General features: G+C 36.9%; 1 pseudogene; it reads left to right on the forward strand.

The window, feature by feature from the left end:
• Positions 1-2,184: 2,184 nt before the first annotated feature.
• Positions 2,185-14,694, forward strand: part of LOC149533757 (putative auxin efflux carrier component 1d) — a 41,383-nt pseudogene continuing 28,873 nt past the window's right edge.

Consider the following 14,694-nt stretch of genomic DNA (forward strand, 5'->3'; position numbering starts at 1 on the left):
CTGTTTTTCTGGTTGGTTCTCTGGCCTTTTTAGTGGGCAGTTGTTTCGGGCTGGGCCTTTGGGCTTATTTTCAGCCGTAAGGCTTATGTTTTGGTTGGGCATTTTTTCGCTTATTTTCAGCCTTTCTTGTTGTTAAACTTATGGGTTTTAGGACCCCTTAAAACCTTTTTACCTTATCAAAAATTGATGGAGTCTTTATCATTACTCTATCAATCATTTACAATGTTAAAGTAACCCTAAGAGACAATAAAAAATTCCCTCTAAGAAGATCTGTTATCACTTTGATGAAGTATACATCACTGAAGATTAGGTTAAAATCCAATATTAAGTCCTATTGAGTTTAACTCCCCATAGGAGACCAACAAGATAGAAATTTAGATTGAACAATCAATACAGGATTACTATTTAACAAGTATTGAAGATAACTCACTAAGATTCAATAAATGGGGCTTTTAGTCAAAGTAAATTTAATATTTAATCCAAGGAACAAAGTAAACAAGACATGGATGATATCACCAAAAAGTCAAACAAGCACATAAGTCTTTGTATTGAATTTGATGTTGTTCACCACAAATACATGTGTTGCTGGTACATATAGATAACATAGTTCAGTTCAAGCAAGAGGATCCAACTCTTATTGATGCAAGAAATGTCTGATGATATAAGATCTCTGTGCTTAGTCAATACTTTATTTTTTTTGACCATAACTATCACTTGGATAATACTATTTTCTTAACTATCTCTTGAGTTCCTTAATATTTTGGCTCAACTTCTTCATTGACCTAGTAAAACGGGTACTTGATAAAGCTTGGTGTTTTACTCAATAGCTCTTCAATATAACATTAACTCAATTGCCTGCTTCACTTCATATAATGATTAGACAACACATTATCTTGTCAAAGACTAACTGCTCAAGTACCCATTGCAATTCCAACATAATTTCTCCTCTTTACCCAATAAGTTCACTAGTTCATCTAGTTCTCTCTCTTTTCAAATCCTCTTCATCAATCAAATGATATGACACTCTACATTATTAGTAAATATCTCACCAATAATGTTTGACATCAATGACAACATAACAATTATTCCAATTGTAGTTTCCAACACAAATGTGATGATACATATTAGGTTCAAGGACTTACATATAATCTTTTGAGTGTTTCTAAATTGAATAACTGGTGCGGGAGCACCTCATCTCTTCAAATTTATGACAAGATGAATAATATTGTAATAGCTAAGTCATTAAGATTTGGTAGGATCATTGTATTAAAATGGGTCCGTGTAACAAAATGGTTACAAGTGCTTACAATTGGCATGATAAACAAGAAATGTAGATTTGCATTGTAATGCTTAAAGGGGCATTGAATATCGGGTAGATGGGTAGTTAAAATAACTACCTACAATCTATTTTAAAGAGATCACATTAGAGGCAGAGAGGATCGATAAGGGATTGAGGGAATAGTTGGAATTAAGAGAGTGAGAGACGAGAAATATTTGAGAAGACTTGGCTCTCTGGCCTTTAGCTAGAGAGCCACATATGTAGACAATAATTAGCACTTTAATTATATATTCTAGTTTTGCTTTTGTTGGCAGCTTCGTGTTTGTCTTTCCCTCTCTTTTTAGTCTTACTTGCACACCAAGAATTGGTTCTTTCGTAATTACCCTCTCTCCATGTGAATCTTTTGTTTTTGGTTTTGGATGCAATGGATTAAGGCATCTATATCATTTGTGAATAAGGTTGCAGGATGGTACCGATCTGGGACAATGAAGTCCATTATATTTTCTGTGATATTAGACATCATTCGGATCATCCCGGTTGTGAAGGTGAATAAATTTTCTTAACATTGGACCAGTTCCAAAGTCTGATAGTCATATTTGAATGCTTAACGGTTTGTCAAGAACCATTACCAACATATGATGGTACAGTTTACGTCTCGGCCTGTCAAAGTCCAACATAGAAGATCAGGTCGACAAGAAGATCATGCGATTGAAACAGAGAGGGTGGCAATTTCTCACCCAAAACCAGATAACAAGAATGTGGATATTGTAGAGCGTGTTTAAGTCTTCAGTCGATACCATGTGGAAACTAGCATGCGTGAAGAAGAACATAGAGTCGTCCATTTTGGAAGGGCTCAGTGACAATGGAAAGGTGGTGGCCTGCATATTGCATGGCCACTCTGTTAAATGGATATCCTCACGTTAAGCAATCAGCGAGCCTGTTACATCAATAACTTAGGTCTCAAATTAGAATTTGAGAAAAGAAAGGCCAATATTTTTGATGATGGAGGTAACTTGATTGGAATAGCAATGCAAAAAAGGTAACCTATTCTACCTTGATCCTATAGTTGAGGCATGTTTATTTTCTAGAGTTAAGGATGTGTGGTTAGGCCTAAAAGGTTGTATAATGCAAACTTTGAAAATACCGTGAAAATTAGTAGACAGAAAAGAGTAAGAGGCTTACCAAATCTGCAAAAACCTAAAAAATGCTAGGTCTAAAGAATGTCAGCTTGGTAAGATGACAAAGTATATTTTTTCTCGCAAGGCACAGACAACTTCAAATGATATTATGGAATTAGTACATACTAATTTAAGTGGCCCAATTGGAGTTGAAAATTACTATGGTGATAGATGCTTTATATTGTTTGTGGATGATTATTCAAGGATGATGACTATAATGTTCATGAAAGTGAAATCACATGCCTTTGATATGTTTAAGTGGTACAAAGAAAGAGTTGAAAAGGAAACTCATAAATCTTTGAAATGTTTAAGATCTAATAGAGATGGTGAATTTATCTCTTTTGAATTAACTAAATTTTGTGCTGAGAATGGTATCAAAAGATAGTTATCTACACTGAGGACACCACAATAGAATGACATTTCTAAAAGAAGCAATATATCTATGATGGATTATGCAAGAACACAAATGATTGAGATGGAGGTCTCTCATATATTTTGGAGAAGAGCATTCAATCCTATTTTTTACACTCTCAACTAGTTCAATTGAAGAAAGTAACAAACAAGACACCCTACGAGTTATGGTATGGTCATACACTGAATGTAAGTTATTCAAAAATATTTGGAAGTAGGTGTTACATTTACAAAATTCTAGGAATAGTAAACTTGATGTTAAAGGTGATGAAGGTTTATTCCTAGGATATTCAACTAAGAGAAAAGATTACAAATATTTGAACAAAGCTTCTAACAAGATGATTGATAGTGCAAATTTAAGACTTGATGAGTTTTCAAAGAGAAACAATCTGGAAAGAAAAAGAGAACCTAAAGATTACAATAAGTCTATTTATGTCAATGAGGAGGCACTTGATACTCTACAAAAGTTGTAGTATAGAGCTACCAAGTCTCAAATAGTTATACCCAAGTACTTGATAGTACAACCTAAGCATGAAGTTGAACCTCTACCAAGTGAAGAAAATAATGAGAATTAGAGAATTGAAGCTATATTGGCCAAATATGTGATGAAGAACCATTCACCTAAATAAATAATTGGAGATAAAAGTGCTCAAGTACAAAAAAGAAGCAAGCTAAGTGAAAGTACATGTTTAATAGCTGATTTTGAACCTAGATGAGTTAAAGCTATACTAGATAATGAAGTTCGGGTTAATGCGATGATTGAGGAGATTTATCAAATTAAGAAGAATAATACCTGGACACTTGTATTGAGACTTTCTGATAAGAATGTGATAGGAACAAAGTGGATTTTGATAAAAAAAAACTAAATTAGAATGGATAAGTGGTAAGAAACAAGGCTAGATTGGTTTGCAAAGTTTATGCACAAGAAGAAGGAATTGATTATGGTGAGACTTTTGTTCCTGTTGAAGATTGGAAGGTGTAAGAAAATTGTTAGCTTATTCTACCTACAAGAAGTTCAATATATATCAAATGGATGTCAAGTTTACATTTATAAATAGAATACTTAAAGAAGAAGTCTACATTGAGCAACCTAAAGGATTTGTTAAACATGGAAAGAAGGACATGGTCTGTAAGTTGAATAAAGTATTGTATGGAATTTTTGTGCCTTCACAACACACACCCCATTTTGAGTCCAAAATGGACCCCCTCTTTTATTTTAGGGAAAGGGATCCCATTCTCTAGAACAGGGCACCCAGTCAAGTGTCAGTGAATAAGATTTTCCTCTAGCTCTAGATATATCTAGGATGTCCAATTGGTCAATCCTGAGTAATACCTCATGGTCAAAAGGTTAGTTTTTCTTGAGTGAATCATAAAATGCACATATGCATACCTTAGACACACAGACACCCATCATAGGTGAGCAACATGTTCCCACAATGCTTGAACCCACAAAGTGCACATAAATTCTTGTGTACATATGCACATGTTTGGAGGTGCACTATGTGCACCCAATGACTCCTTGCTCCTCTAAAAGATCTCCCTGTCTTGGCATTCACTTATGCATCTTTGAGTCTCTTGATACACACATCCACACTTGTGCATCATATCCTCCAGTTTTGGAAAACACAAGGTGAATCCTTGATGCTTACATGCATACTTTCCTATGTGTGCATCCCTATATGGTGTACATTGTATGAAATTAAAACACTAGGCACATTGAAGAAGCAAAACTTGCACAAAACCTTGAATGTTGTGCACATGTGCATGTGCATTATGTATGCAACATGTGCAATACACTTAAATGTGTACTCTTAAAAATAAGGCATGGAAACAAGATGCACACAATGCACACCTTGTGCACATGTGTAGGTGCACTTGGTGCACAAGGTGTGCATGTGTGCATTTGAAACATATAGGCTTTCTTTTCAGATTCTTCTAGTTTGGTCAATTTTTGCCAGTCTAGTCAAGTCTGCTAGAGAATCTTTTAGTTTCTCATTAACGATATATTGACATTTTTATTTTGTGAAGATAAAATAGTATCATAATCATCTTCTATGGCTGCAAATATCTTATGCAAACTAGTGGCTTTCAAATATTAAGGACTACCAAAGAAGTCCAGATTTCAAGATAAATATGGAGAGATTAGAGATAACAAGTTAGGGAACATCGATTGGAGTGCATTTATACTACTCTGAAACAAACCCAAGGAAAGAAAAGAGATGGTGTTGGCATTGATTAGGAGTAGGCTAGAAAATATGGCTTCCCATTTGGTATCCATCCATTCATTTGAGCTAATAATAACTCTAGCAGACTACTATGTACCGGTAGAGAAGGTAGTTGAGAATTTGACAGGAGAAATTTTGCTAGAATTAAGGCCTCCAAACATTGAGAAGGTATTCCATCTACCAAGGGTAGATCAATATTTGCAGATCACTTATGACATGGTAGATTGATGGTATAGGGAGAATGAATTAGAGGCAAGGGAACTAGTACATTAGAAATACCTCATCACTAGGTCACCATTGAACCAAAGAGGTGGGAAGGTCGACATGACCCAAGGATACATGATCAATGATATTGGCTACTCTATAGTCCTTTTGAATAGAGCCATGGGTGTCCCAACAACAAGTTAACTAGAGGCCTAGATGGTAAATTTCATAGAAACCATCAGTACATGAAGGATGCCAATTGATTGGGCTACGATCCTTAGTGAAAAATTAGATGAGCATCTCATCTCGGTGTAGAATGACCCAAAATTCTATGTGACATCCTATGTCATGTACCTCTTAGCCACAACACAAAAAAATTATACTAGTTTGGTTAAGAAAAGGAGTATGAAAGATGCAAATGCATGGCCATACATAGTCTAGCCTAAGCTGATAAAAAGAAAGTTACATTTTAAAATCCCTGAATACATATTGGTGAATGATGGATTCATATTTTCTATTATTTGGTTTTTCGAAGGGGACTATGCTAAGAGAATGTCAGTAGAAGAGATAATTTGAATATCATAGGTAGGAGATTATTTCATATATTTCAACACATCTACTTATATTTGGGTAGAAGACACTCTTTTGTGCCTGAAAAAGATCCCTCATTATCCTTCAAATAGATTGCTACTTTTGGAGATAACAAGACAACTTGCCTCAACTTATGACAAAGTTCAAAAATAACACAAGAAGGCATGGGTCTAGCTGATCACCATTGGAGTGTTTGAGGTCAAACATTAAATGTGACACATAAATTTTTTTTATTCTAAATGGGATCCATACCCCTTAGAAGAATATCCAACACCTTGTCCCTACTTCAACAATATTGAGATGGTACAACATCTTGTAGGGAAAATATTCATACTAGATATGATAATTAAAGATCATTGGATGAACTGTGTAGATTACTATGATGTCTAGATTAGGGACTATTATAGGATGAGTCTAAAACTAGCAAAAAAGAAACATAATTTGGAGGTACCCCTAAAGGTGTGGAACAAGGATACTCCTGATGTGTTGAACCCATTATACAATAGGGACAAGATCTATTAGTGACCCATTATGAATTTAGGGATTGATCGAGAGGAGAATGATGACATATATCATAAGGCCTAACATGTTATATAATTAACCAAGGAGGGGGTCATGAAACTAGTCCACTTGGATGCATATCCCCAAGCTATATATTTGCAAGTAACTACTTGACCAGAGAAGTTAAAGGAACAAAGGTCATAATTCCTACATATCCCATGAAGTTACTATTAAGGCCTGAGACAATAGATCAAAATGAACGAGAAGTGGAGTATTTTCTTTTTGAGAGGCTAAAGAGTAAAAAGGGGGAAATGTTTACTCAAGAAAGAACACAACATGAAGAATCCCAACTAGAATATGCTCACTTAGAACTATCCCAATAAGAAGTGAATCAACCTGAGAAAGAAGAGGCTCTAGAAGAAGAATCCCTAGAAGCCCAAGTGGAGGGCACCTCGTTAGTACCAAAGAGAGTGTGAACTAAGACAACGATGGTGGCTAGAGAAAAAAGGAGAAAGTTGAAAAAATTGTACTCTATCCCCACAGGTTCCATAGACCATACCTAAGGCTCAAAATGAGGAAGAAAGGGAGGAAATTGAGTATATCTCACTCAATAAGAGGACCTAGTTAGGAAGAGCCATGGAAGAGGAAAGGAGGAAGAGTTTAAATAGAAGTCTCAGATCAAGAAAAGGAAGGATGGACTAAAGATATGGGAGGATATGGGACTAATATCTTTGACATTTCAAACTTTGAATTCATACCAGTGGGTACACAGATTATAGGGGAAATGATATAGGATACCCCTTAGAATGAATCACTAGGAGACTAGAGAGGATTGGGAGCAATTTCCTCCCTTACCTAAAGGGCCACTTGGTATACCTCCACCATTAGAGAACCTTCTATCTATACCTCCTCATGAATAAGAACAATAAGTAATTGCGATACCTTCTCTAGTAAGATAGCTGAAGAGCCAAACCATTTAGGGAGATGAATATTTCTAGTTACACACAGATGAAGTATTAGAAGGAGGAAAAATTATCAAGGAAGGGGAAGAGATTCCTCCTAGATTAGAGACTATATCCTTGCAATAGGTAGAAATAGAGGCTCAATCAGTGGTCCTTCCATGAAAAGAGAAGACTCTAGAATGAGGTGATAAAGGGAAAGGGCTAGCTTTAGAACCTATGTCATCCACTTAGTACTTGTCCCTCATGGGAACAACTATAGTGTGGTTAAAAAAGAAAATTTTAATTTTTCAAAGGAGATATATGGAATACACAAAGGAGGTATGACGAAGTTCATAAAGGAATTCAAAGTACCAGAACCTATTAAAGGTGATTCTAAGACACTTGCCTTTATCATGAAGAACTAGAATGAAAATTTGCTGGCACACATTGCCATCTCACCTCCCCATGCTAATATTGAAGATATGTCACCAAAAGATTATCACATGAAGAAGATTGCTGCTGGGAAGAACCACAATTGATGTGACAAAGGTTATGATCACCACAAGCCTCAAGAAAGTGTTTACACACTTGGATTAGGGTGAGTGAGAGGTTTTCATATTAAGAAAGAAAAATAAGTTAGTAAGGGGATATGTTAATGAAATAGTAGGAATGATTTACCCTAACCATCCATAGGTTTCTCTAGGGGCTGCTCTGGAGAAGAAAGGACAAGGACAAGTTACAAAAGATAGTGATTCATTTTTTGACACTTGTAAAAGGTGGTGCCATAGTTTAGAAGATAGAGGGACACATATAATTGAAGGTAATTTTAACATTCTACAAAACATCCAAAATAATGCCAACAAATTGGTTATAGTAAGAAACCAATATTTTGGGTTGATGGATGAAGTACATACCTGAGATAATGATTTGGAAGCATTGAAGACTATCTAAGGTTAAAGGTATAAGATGTTTATGTGGGTATATATAGTGGAAGAATTAGATAAAATAGATGATTGGATAGAGAAGGTATCAACGTAAAATAGAGTTATGGTAGGGTTATACGAGGGTATTCAAGAAATGAAGAATAAAGCTCGAAGGATAATTTTGGAAGTGAATAAGTACTATAATGCCGCCAACCTAGAAATTTTTGGGGATGAGTCAAGAACTCAAATTTATTTAGTAGAAATAGTAGTATGATAGTTTAGAGCATTGTATAAGGTAGCTTCCTTCAAAGATGATATTAGAAAGATCTTCAAAATTGAAGAAGCACCATTGGAGTTAAATTTTAGGTTAGAGGATTTTGTAGATGCTAGGTTGGAGATTAGTAATTATTGCCAAGTAGAGCGTAGTAAGTATGTGTGCTAGATTTTTTGGTAACTCAAGAAACTATAACCATAATCCAAAAGTTTAGAATAAAACATCAAGATGTCATTTTTCTCTAGGGGGAAGAAGAGCTTGATGCTTGAAATTGATTTTTGACATAGAAAAATTCTATTAATTTTAGTCTTGTCACCTAGAGGTGCACTTTTATGAAGTTGCACTTTTCAGAAGGTGAACTTTTCACAAGGTGCTCCAAATCAAGAGGTACATCTATAATTTTGAAGATGAAGAAGTGTGATCATAGTTAATTGTCAATTTCTATTTTTGAGCATTTCATGCATCAAAAAATGCATTTTGATGAAAATTACACTCCCATAAGCACCTAGAGAAGGTCAAGCTTTCATTTATAGAAGTCTTGAGATGGGGATGCTTGCAAGAGCAACATTGGCACATGTTGGGACGGGTGTGAAAAGAGCATATGGGGGATAGATGGTAGATGCGGGCGTGATGGAGGATTTGTGGAAGCGTGCTTGGGGATATAGACACCCAAGATGGAGTTAGGAGATGGGGGACATGAGTCACTAGATGGGGGATTAGCAATGGTGGATGCCATTATGTATTGGGTTTCAAATTTTTTCTTGGGGATCCACATGGTTTTGGATTTTCTTTTCATAGGATTTTGCATTGTTTTGCATTCTTTGATTGGATTTTGCCTTTTTGGAGTATGTCTTTTAGAATAGACATATGATTGCCTAGGATGTGGATTTTTAGCTTTATGCATTTTGAAGTTGGCATTCACATTGCTATGGTAAGCTTTGGGAAGATGGTTAGGAGAAGCTTTGTGAGATGGAGAGGATATGAAAGAGCATGTAGGGGGATGATGATGGATGATGTGCCCTGATATGTGCCTTTGTTGATCTTGCATAGAAATGGATGGAATAGGATTTTTATGATGGCTGATAGGAGGATGGAGGATGGTAGATTTTGGGACATAGGGACCCAAAATGGATTTAGCGGATGAAGGGGGGATATGGTAGGTTGTTTTGGGTTGCAAAGATGGTGGAGGGGGGATGACATAAGATTTCTTGAAGGAGTGATGGGAGGCTGGCATGGTGGGCTTGGAGATAGGCATGGTTTGCGGGTGTGGTGTACCAACACCTTTAGATGGTGAGTCTTTGGATACATATCCAAGACCATGAAATCCTAGATTTTTTTGTGCAATAATAGGTTCTCTGATTCCTTGCTCTTGTGGTCCTAAACCTTAACCTTGATAATTCCATCGATTGAGCATTTGAACAAGCTGAGGAAACTTTTTGCTTGTAGAAAATGGTAGAAGTGATTTATTAGGTGTATTGCAATGGGGAGATACTGTTCTTAATTCTTCTGCTGAGAGAGGGCCACCATGGATGAATGTAAGTGAACCAAGAGGGTAGATTATAGATGGTGGAATAGCTTGGATAGGTGGTAAGATGGAAGCATGGAGCGGGGGAGATGGAATGATAGGATCTTGATGTAGCTGGTGGGATGACAAGATATCTTGTAGTGGAGGAGATATGGCTCGAGGTTTTGGAGATGGAGGAGATGGTGACTGCACTATGGATGGAAGACATGGTACGATGATATCTTCATTTATGCTTTGGGGGATGTCAACATGCTTTTGGGCAGGATCTTGATAGGATTGATTTGGAGTGGATGGTGCGATAGGAGGTGAAGGGATGGATTCTTCAAAACCAGCGGATGGATAGATGGGGGATTCAGTAGTGGAGGTGGGTGACTAGAAGATGGATGCATAAGGGTCATTATGAGAGATTTGGGAAATGCTTGGAGGCGATGTGGATAGGATTTGGAGGGATTTGATAGGTGGTGGGATTTTGATGCTTGCGGGAAGTGGAAGGATTTTAAGCAATTTGATGGATGGTATGGGGATGATAGCTATGGGAGATGGAGGTGATATTATAGATGGGTAAGCTTCATCACTGACTACTTCACATGGTTGGATTAGATGACATGGCTTATGGACTGTTGGAGGCAACTTTTCTTGTATTTCCTCTAGGAGATTCCTTGGAGACTTGTGTGTCGAAGGTGGAGGTGGATTGACATGAATAGCTAGTGTGATGGGGGTGGAATATTGGAAGCTTGGTTGATGGGGTGATGGAGGGGAAGCTGGAATATCAGATGGCATGACTAGATAGTTTGGAATAACTCTTGGATTTTGGGGGATGCTTGGGGGAATGTTTCTAAGGCTTTCAATATACCCATCATAGTCAATAAGATTTTCATCATCATTGGAATAGGAGGTGGCGGGAGCAAGGACAATGTGACCAAACACATCATGATAGGATTGGTACTTCATGCTTTGATGATGAGTTTGATGGGGATGGGGTCTTGCGTATGGATGAACACGGAAGCTCATGGTTGGATTTGGGCTAAGCACACATTTTGGATTGGTTGATGAAAGATTTCCTAGGGAGAGTCAAAGTTGCATGATAGACCTAAGGAGGATTGGTTGTATATTTTTGGCTTTCCTGTGGATGGAAGACTTCAAGGGCATGCTGTCAAAAAGTGAGAGTTTTTCTTTCCTATGCGCTGGATTGGTGGAGATTATGTCAACTTAAGGATAGACTAATGATCCTATAGTAAGAACACGAGATTGACCACTTGTGGATCCCAACCTTTAGCTCAAGGTGATGAGGGATGCAAGTGACAAAGCTAGATTACCCTAGAAAATGCTCTGTCAGAGGGATAACCTTGGTGAGATTGGTTGATTGGTAGGATAGATTGATTGGATAGCAAAATTTGGCAAAGTGACAACAACTCTTTAAAGGCTTGGGTAATTTTGGATTGGGATGCTAGCTGACTAGAGGGATGATTTGGATGGACTTTGGATTTGGGATTGCTCTAAGGCAAAGGACTAGATAGATTCAGTTGCAGCGGGGGAGCTTGGATGATTTTCTGATGAGGCAGTGACTACGCTAAGTATGCCTTGAGCTGGGAGATTTCTACTTTTTTTTTTTTTGGGGATTTTGACCAAAGTTGGCAAACATTCATTCAAAAGATATGAACAAACAAGCAGACAAAATTTTGGAGCAAGCATGTCAAACACACCAACATCTTAGGAAGCTTTCTACAAGGATGAAATTTGTTATAGCTAGGGAGTCCTCGATATACGCAAGGTACGTGAGGCCCAAATCCGTAGATGAAACCAAAAAGATGTCACACAGCCGAGAGGAGCGGTAACCCACTTCTCCTCTTTCACTTCTCAAGGGTATAAAGTTCCTTGAGGCTTAGCCCGAGTGACAAAATCTTGATTCCAAGAGAGGTGTCTTTGAAATCACCTCCCGATTTTTATACTCCGCCGGAACGCTGGAGTTGAGGTCGTCCCAAGGGGTGATGAAATCCCCAAGCAGGCCTCCTAAAAAGCTAAGAAAAGATTTTGGATCCTAATCTTATGCACCCAAGATGGCCTCGAAAGACGACAAGGGGAGAGAAGACTTGGACGATCTTGGGCTAAAAAACACGCTTGTTCTTTTACCAACTAACGCTTAAGTTTTCTGATCTAGACTTTGCAAGCACTCATGTTTAAGATAGAATGTTTATTCCAACTTTGAAGTGTCGACAAAAATAAAATTGATCGAAGAATGCAAACAAGAAGAAGAGTTAGGGTCAACAAGAAGGTAAACTCATGCGCCCGGAGGCCCTCCACGTCAAGTATCGATTGATTTTTCTTTAAGGCATTCAAGATTGAGTGTGAGTTTATTTTAAGCCCAAAACATAGGTGTGTGAGATTCGATTTCAAGCGCGCACCCGGAGGCCCTCCACGTCAAGATTTGTCCAATTTTTATGCCCAAATGAAGTGTGAGCGAGATTAATGCACATTCAAGGAATTTTCTAACTTAGAAAACCCACTAAAAACCCAAGTGAGTGGAGTTTGATTTGCGTGGAGCACTTAACACCCTCTTAGGTAGACCCATCCCCATAGATGGCGTTGAGATTGGAACCAATGGTTAAATTGATGGGTGATTAAAGAGGGTGAGTCCAACTACAAACTTACTCTAAGCGTCTTTATTAGTTTTTATAACTTAGAAGATTTCAAAAATGTGGATTCTTTTTATGCCCCAAAAGATGATTAATTGATCTATGGCATTCAAGATTGGATTTGTTGTTTTAATCATGCATTCATAAAAAAATAAACTTGATTTTAATCCATGGCACTCAAGAGTGATTTTAGCAACATGCATTCAAAGACAAGTAATTAAACATTCAAGTTTTTTCCTTTGAGCATTCAAGATTGAGATTTTGTGTGTTGTTTTAAGAACTTTGAAGTGCTTTGTTTTAACCTTAGATCATTCAAGATTGTTTTGGACTCAAAAGTGAAAATGGCTCTTTGGACTTTGCTTTTCATTCAAGATTTTGTGTTCTAGTTTGCATGTTTTAAGCCCAAAAATGATATTCCTAGATTGTTTTGATGCATGAAAAACCTAAGAAACATTCAAGATTTTGCAACAAGACATTTGTTTGGAACAAATAACAAAGCTTTTTAGGACAATTTTGGCAACCATTTAGGACTCTTAGTTTTCATGAGATTTTTAAAAGAACTTTAACATATTTGCAAATGAGGTTCATTTTATCCTTGATTGATGCTTTGAGTTTGATTTAGATTTTAGTGTGCACTTAGTGTTGATTTTGAACCTTTTGAAATGGAAACTTGAAGTTGTTTTAAATTCCCAAAAATGAAGTGTTCCTAACTTTGCATGAATGCATCTAAAACGTTGATGTTGCAAGGATGCAAATTATTGGATTGGTTTAGTTTCACTTGTTAAAAGATTTTTTCTTTTTTGCAAATTTTTATTTTTTTAATGGATTTAAGTATGATTTGGGGGTTCATTTTAAGCACTAAAAAGAAGTGTGTATGATTTTGCTTCCTTAAAAAAAAAATGGCCAAGATCTCCCACAAGAAGAAGAAGAAGAAGTAGATGGAATAAGAAGAATATAGACAAGAAGAGGAAGAAGAATTTCAAGTTCTTTGTCCACCTATAAGCTTGAAAAATCTGCAAATACTATGAGATAGACTATGAGTTCCTTTGTCTTCTTCATGCTCATGTGGACCTACAAAACCAATTTATACAATCCTACCAATCACAAAAACAAGAAAAATTAGCCAAAATCAGCAAATGACATACAAAACTTGACTAAAAAAGCTAATGAAGATGACCCATGCAGGGTCCCATCGGGCGTGCCAAAATGTATATGAGCAATGTTAGTATGCTAATAGAAACCAAATTTAAATAAAGCTTCTACAAACTAAACAAAATTCATAAACTTCAAGATAGACTAAGATGAACTCTCAATTGAGAATATGAGCCATTAATGGACTCTCTCAATGAGAAGCTCTCTTGTTGAGTGGCTTTGTCTAAATAGATAGGATGTATGCTCAATATGCTTCCAAAGGCTTCAATGGATGATTGTGGATTTTTGGTGTGGATAGATGGCTTTAGTATGGATTTGGCTCTCAAAATAGCATTATAACTTTACTTCATAGATTGTGTTATTTTGTAAAAGGGAAGGATCCAATTTATAGGAAAGAGGCTTGAGGGATTGAGGGCTAAGATGCAAGGATGGGAAAAAGCTTATGGAAGGCTCAGATTGCATGAGAGGAGAGCACATGGATTGTGCTTCCTTATAGCCAATCAAGGAGTGACACATGTCACATGGTGAGAGGATGGAGGAAAGGGCAAAAATGAGTCAACAAAGGAGGCTCAAGGGATAAAATCTTTATAAAGACCCTCATAATGACTTGTAAGAGCAATAAAAGGGCTTGTAAGAGTCATTTATGACCTAGTGGACTTCATAAAGTTTTATGGTTGAGATATTTTGAGGGTGATGAGAGCAATTTTGACTTGGGCTTGATTAGGAAGGTTCTAAGCTTGCTTAGGCTTGTGCAAATGATTACAGGATGGATTAGGATGGTTTAGGATTAGCTTAAGGATAGGCAAGTGGATGGCATTTAATGAGGGTGGGTGAAGGAGGAGATATTTGTTAACTTT

The sequence above is a fragment of the Cupressus sempervirens genome, chromosome 10 (genome assembly GCF_028749045.1).
Source record: "Cupressus sempervirens isolate cs-2001-9-10 chromosome 10, ASM2874904v1, whole genome shotgun sequence".
Taxonomy (NCBI): Eukaryota; Viridiplantae; Streptophyta; class Pinopsida; order Cupressales; family Cupressaceae; genus Cupressus; species Cupressus sempervirens.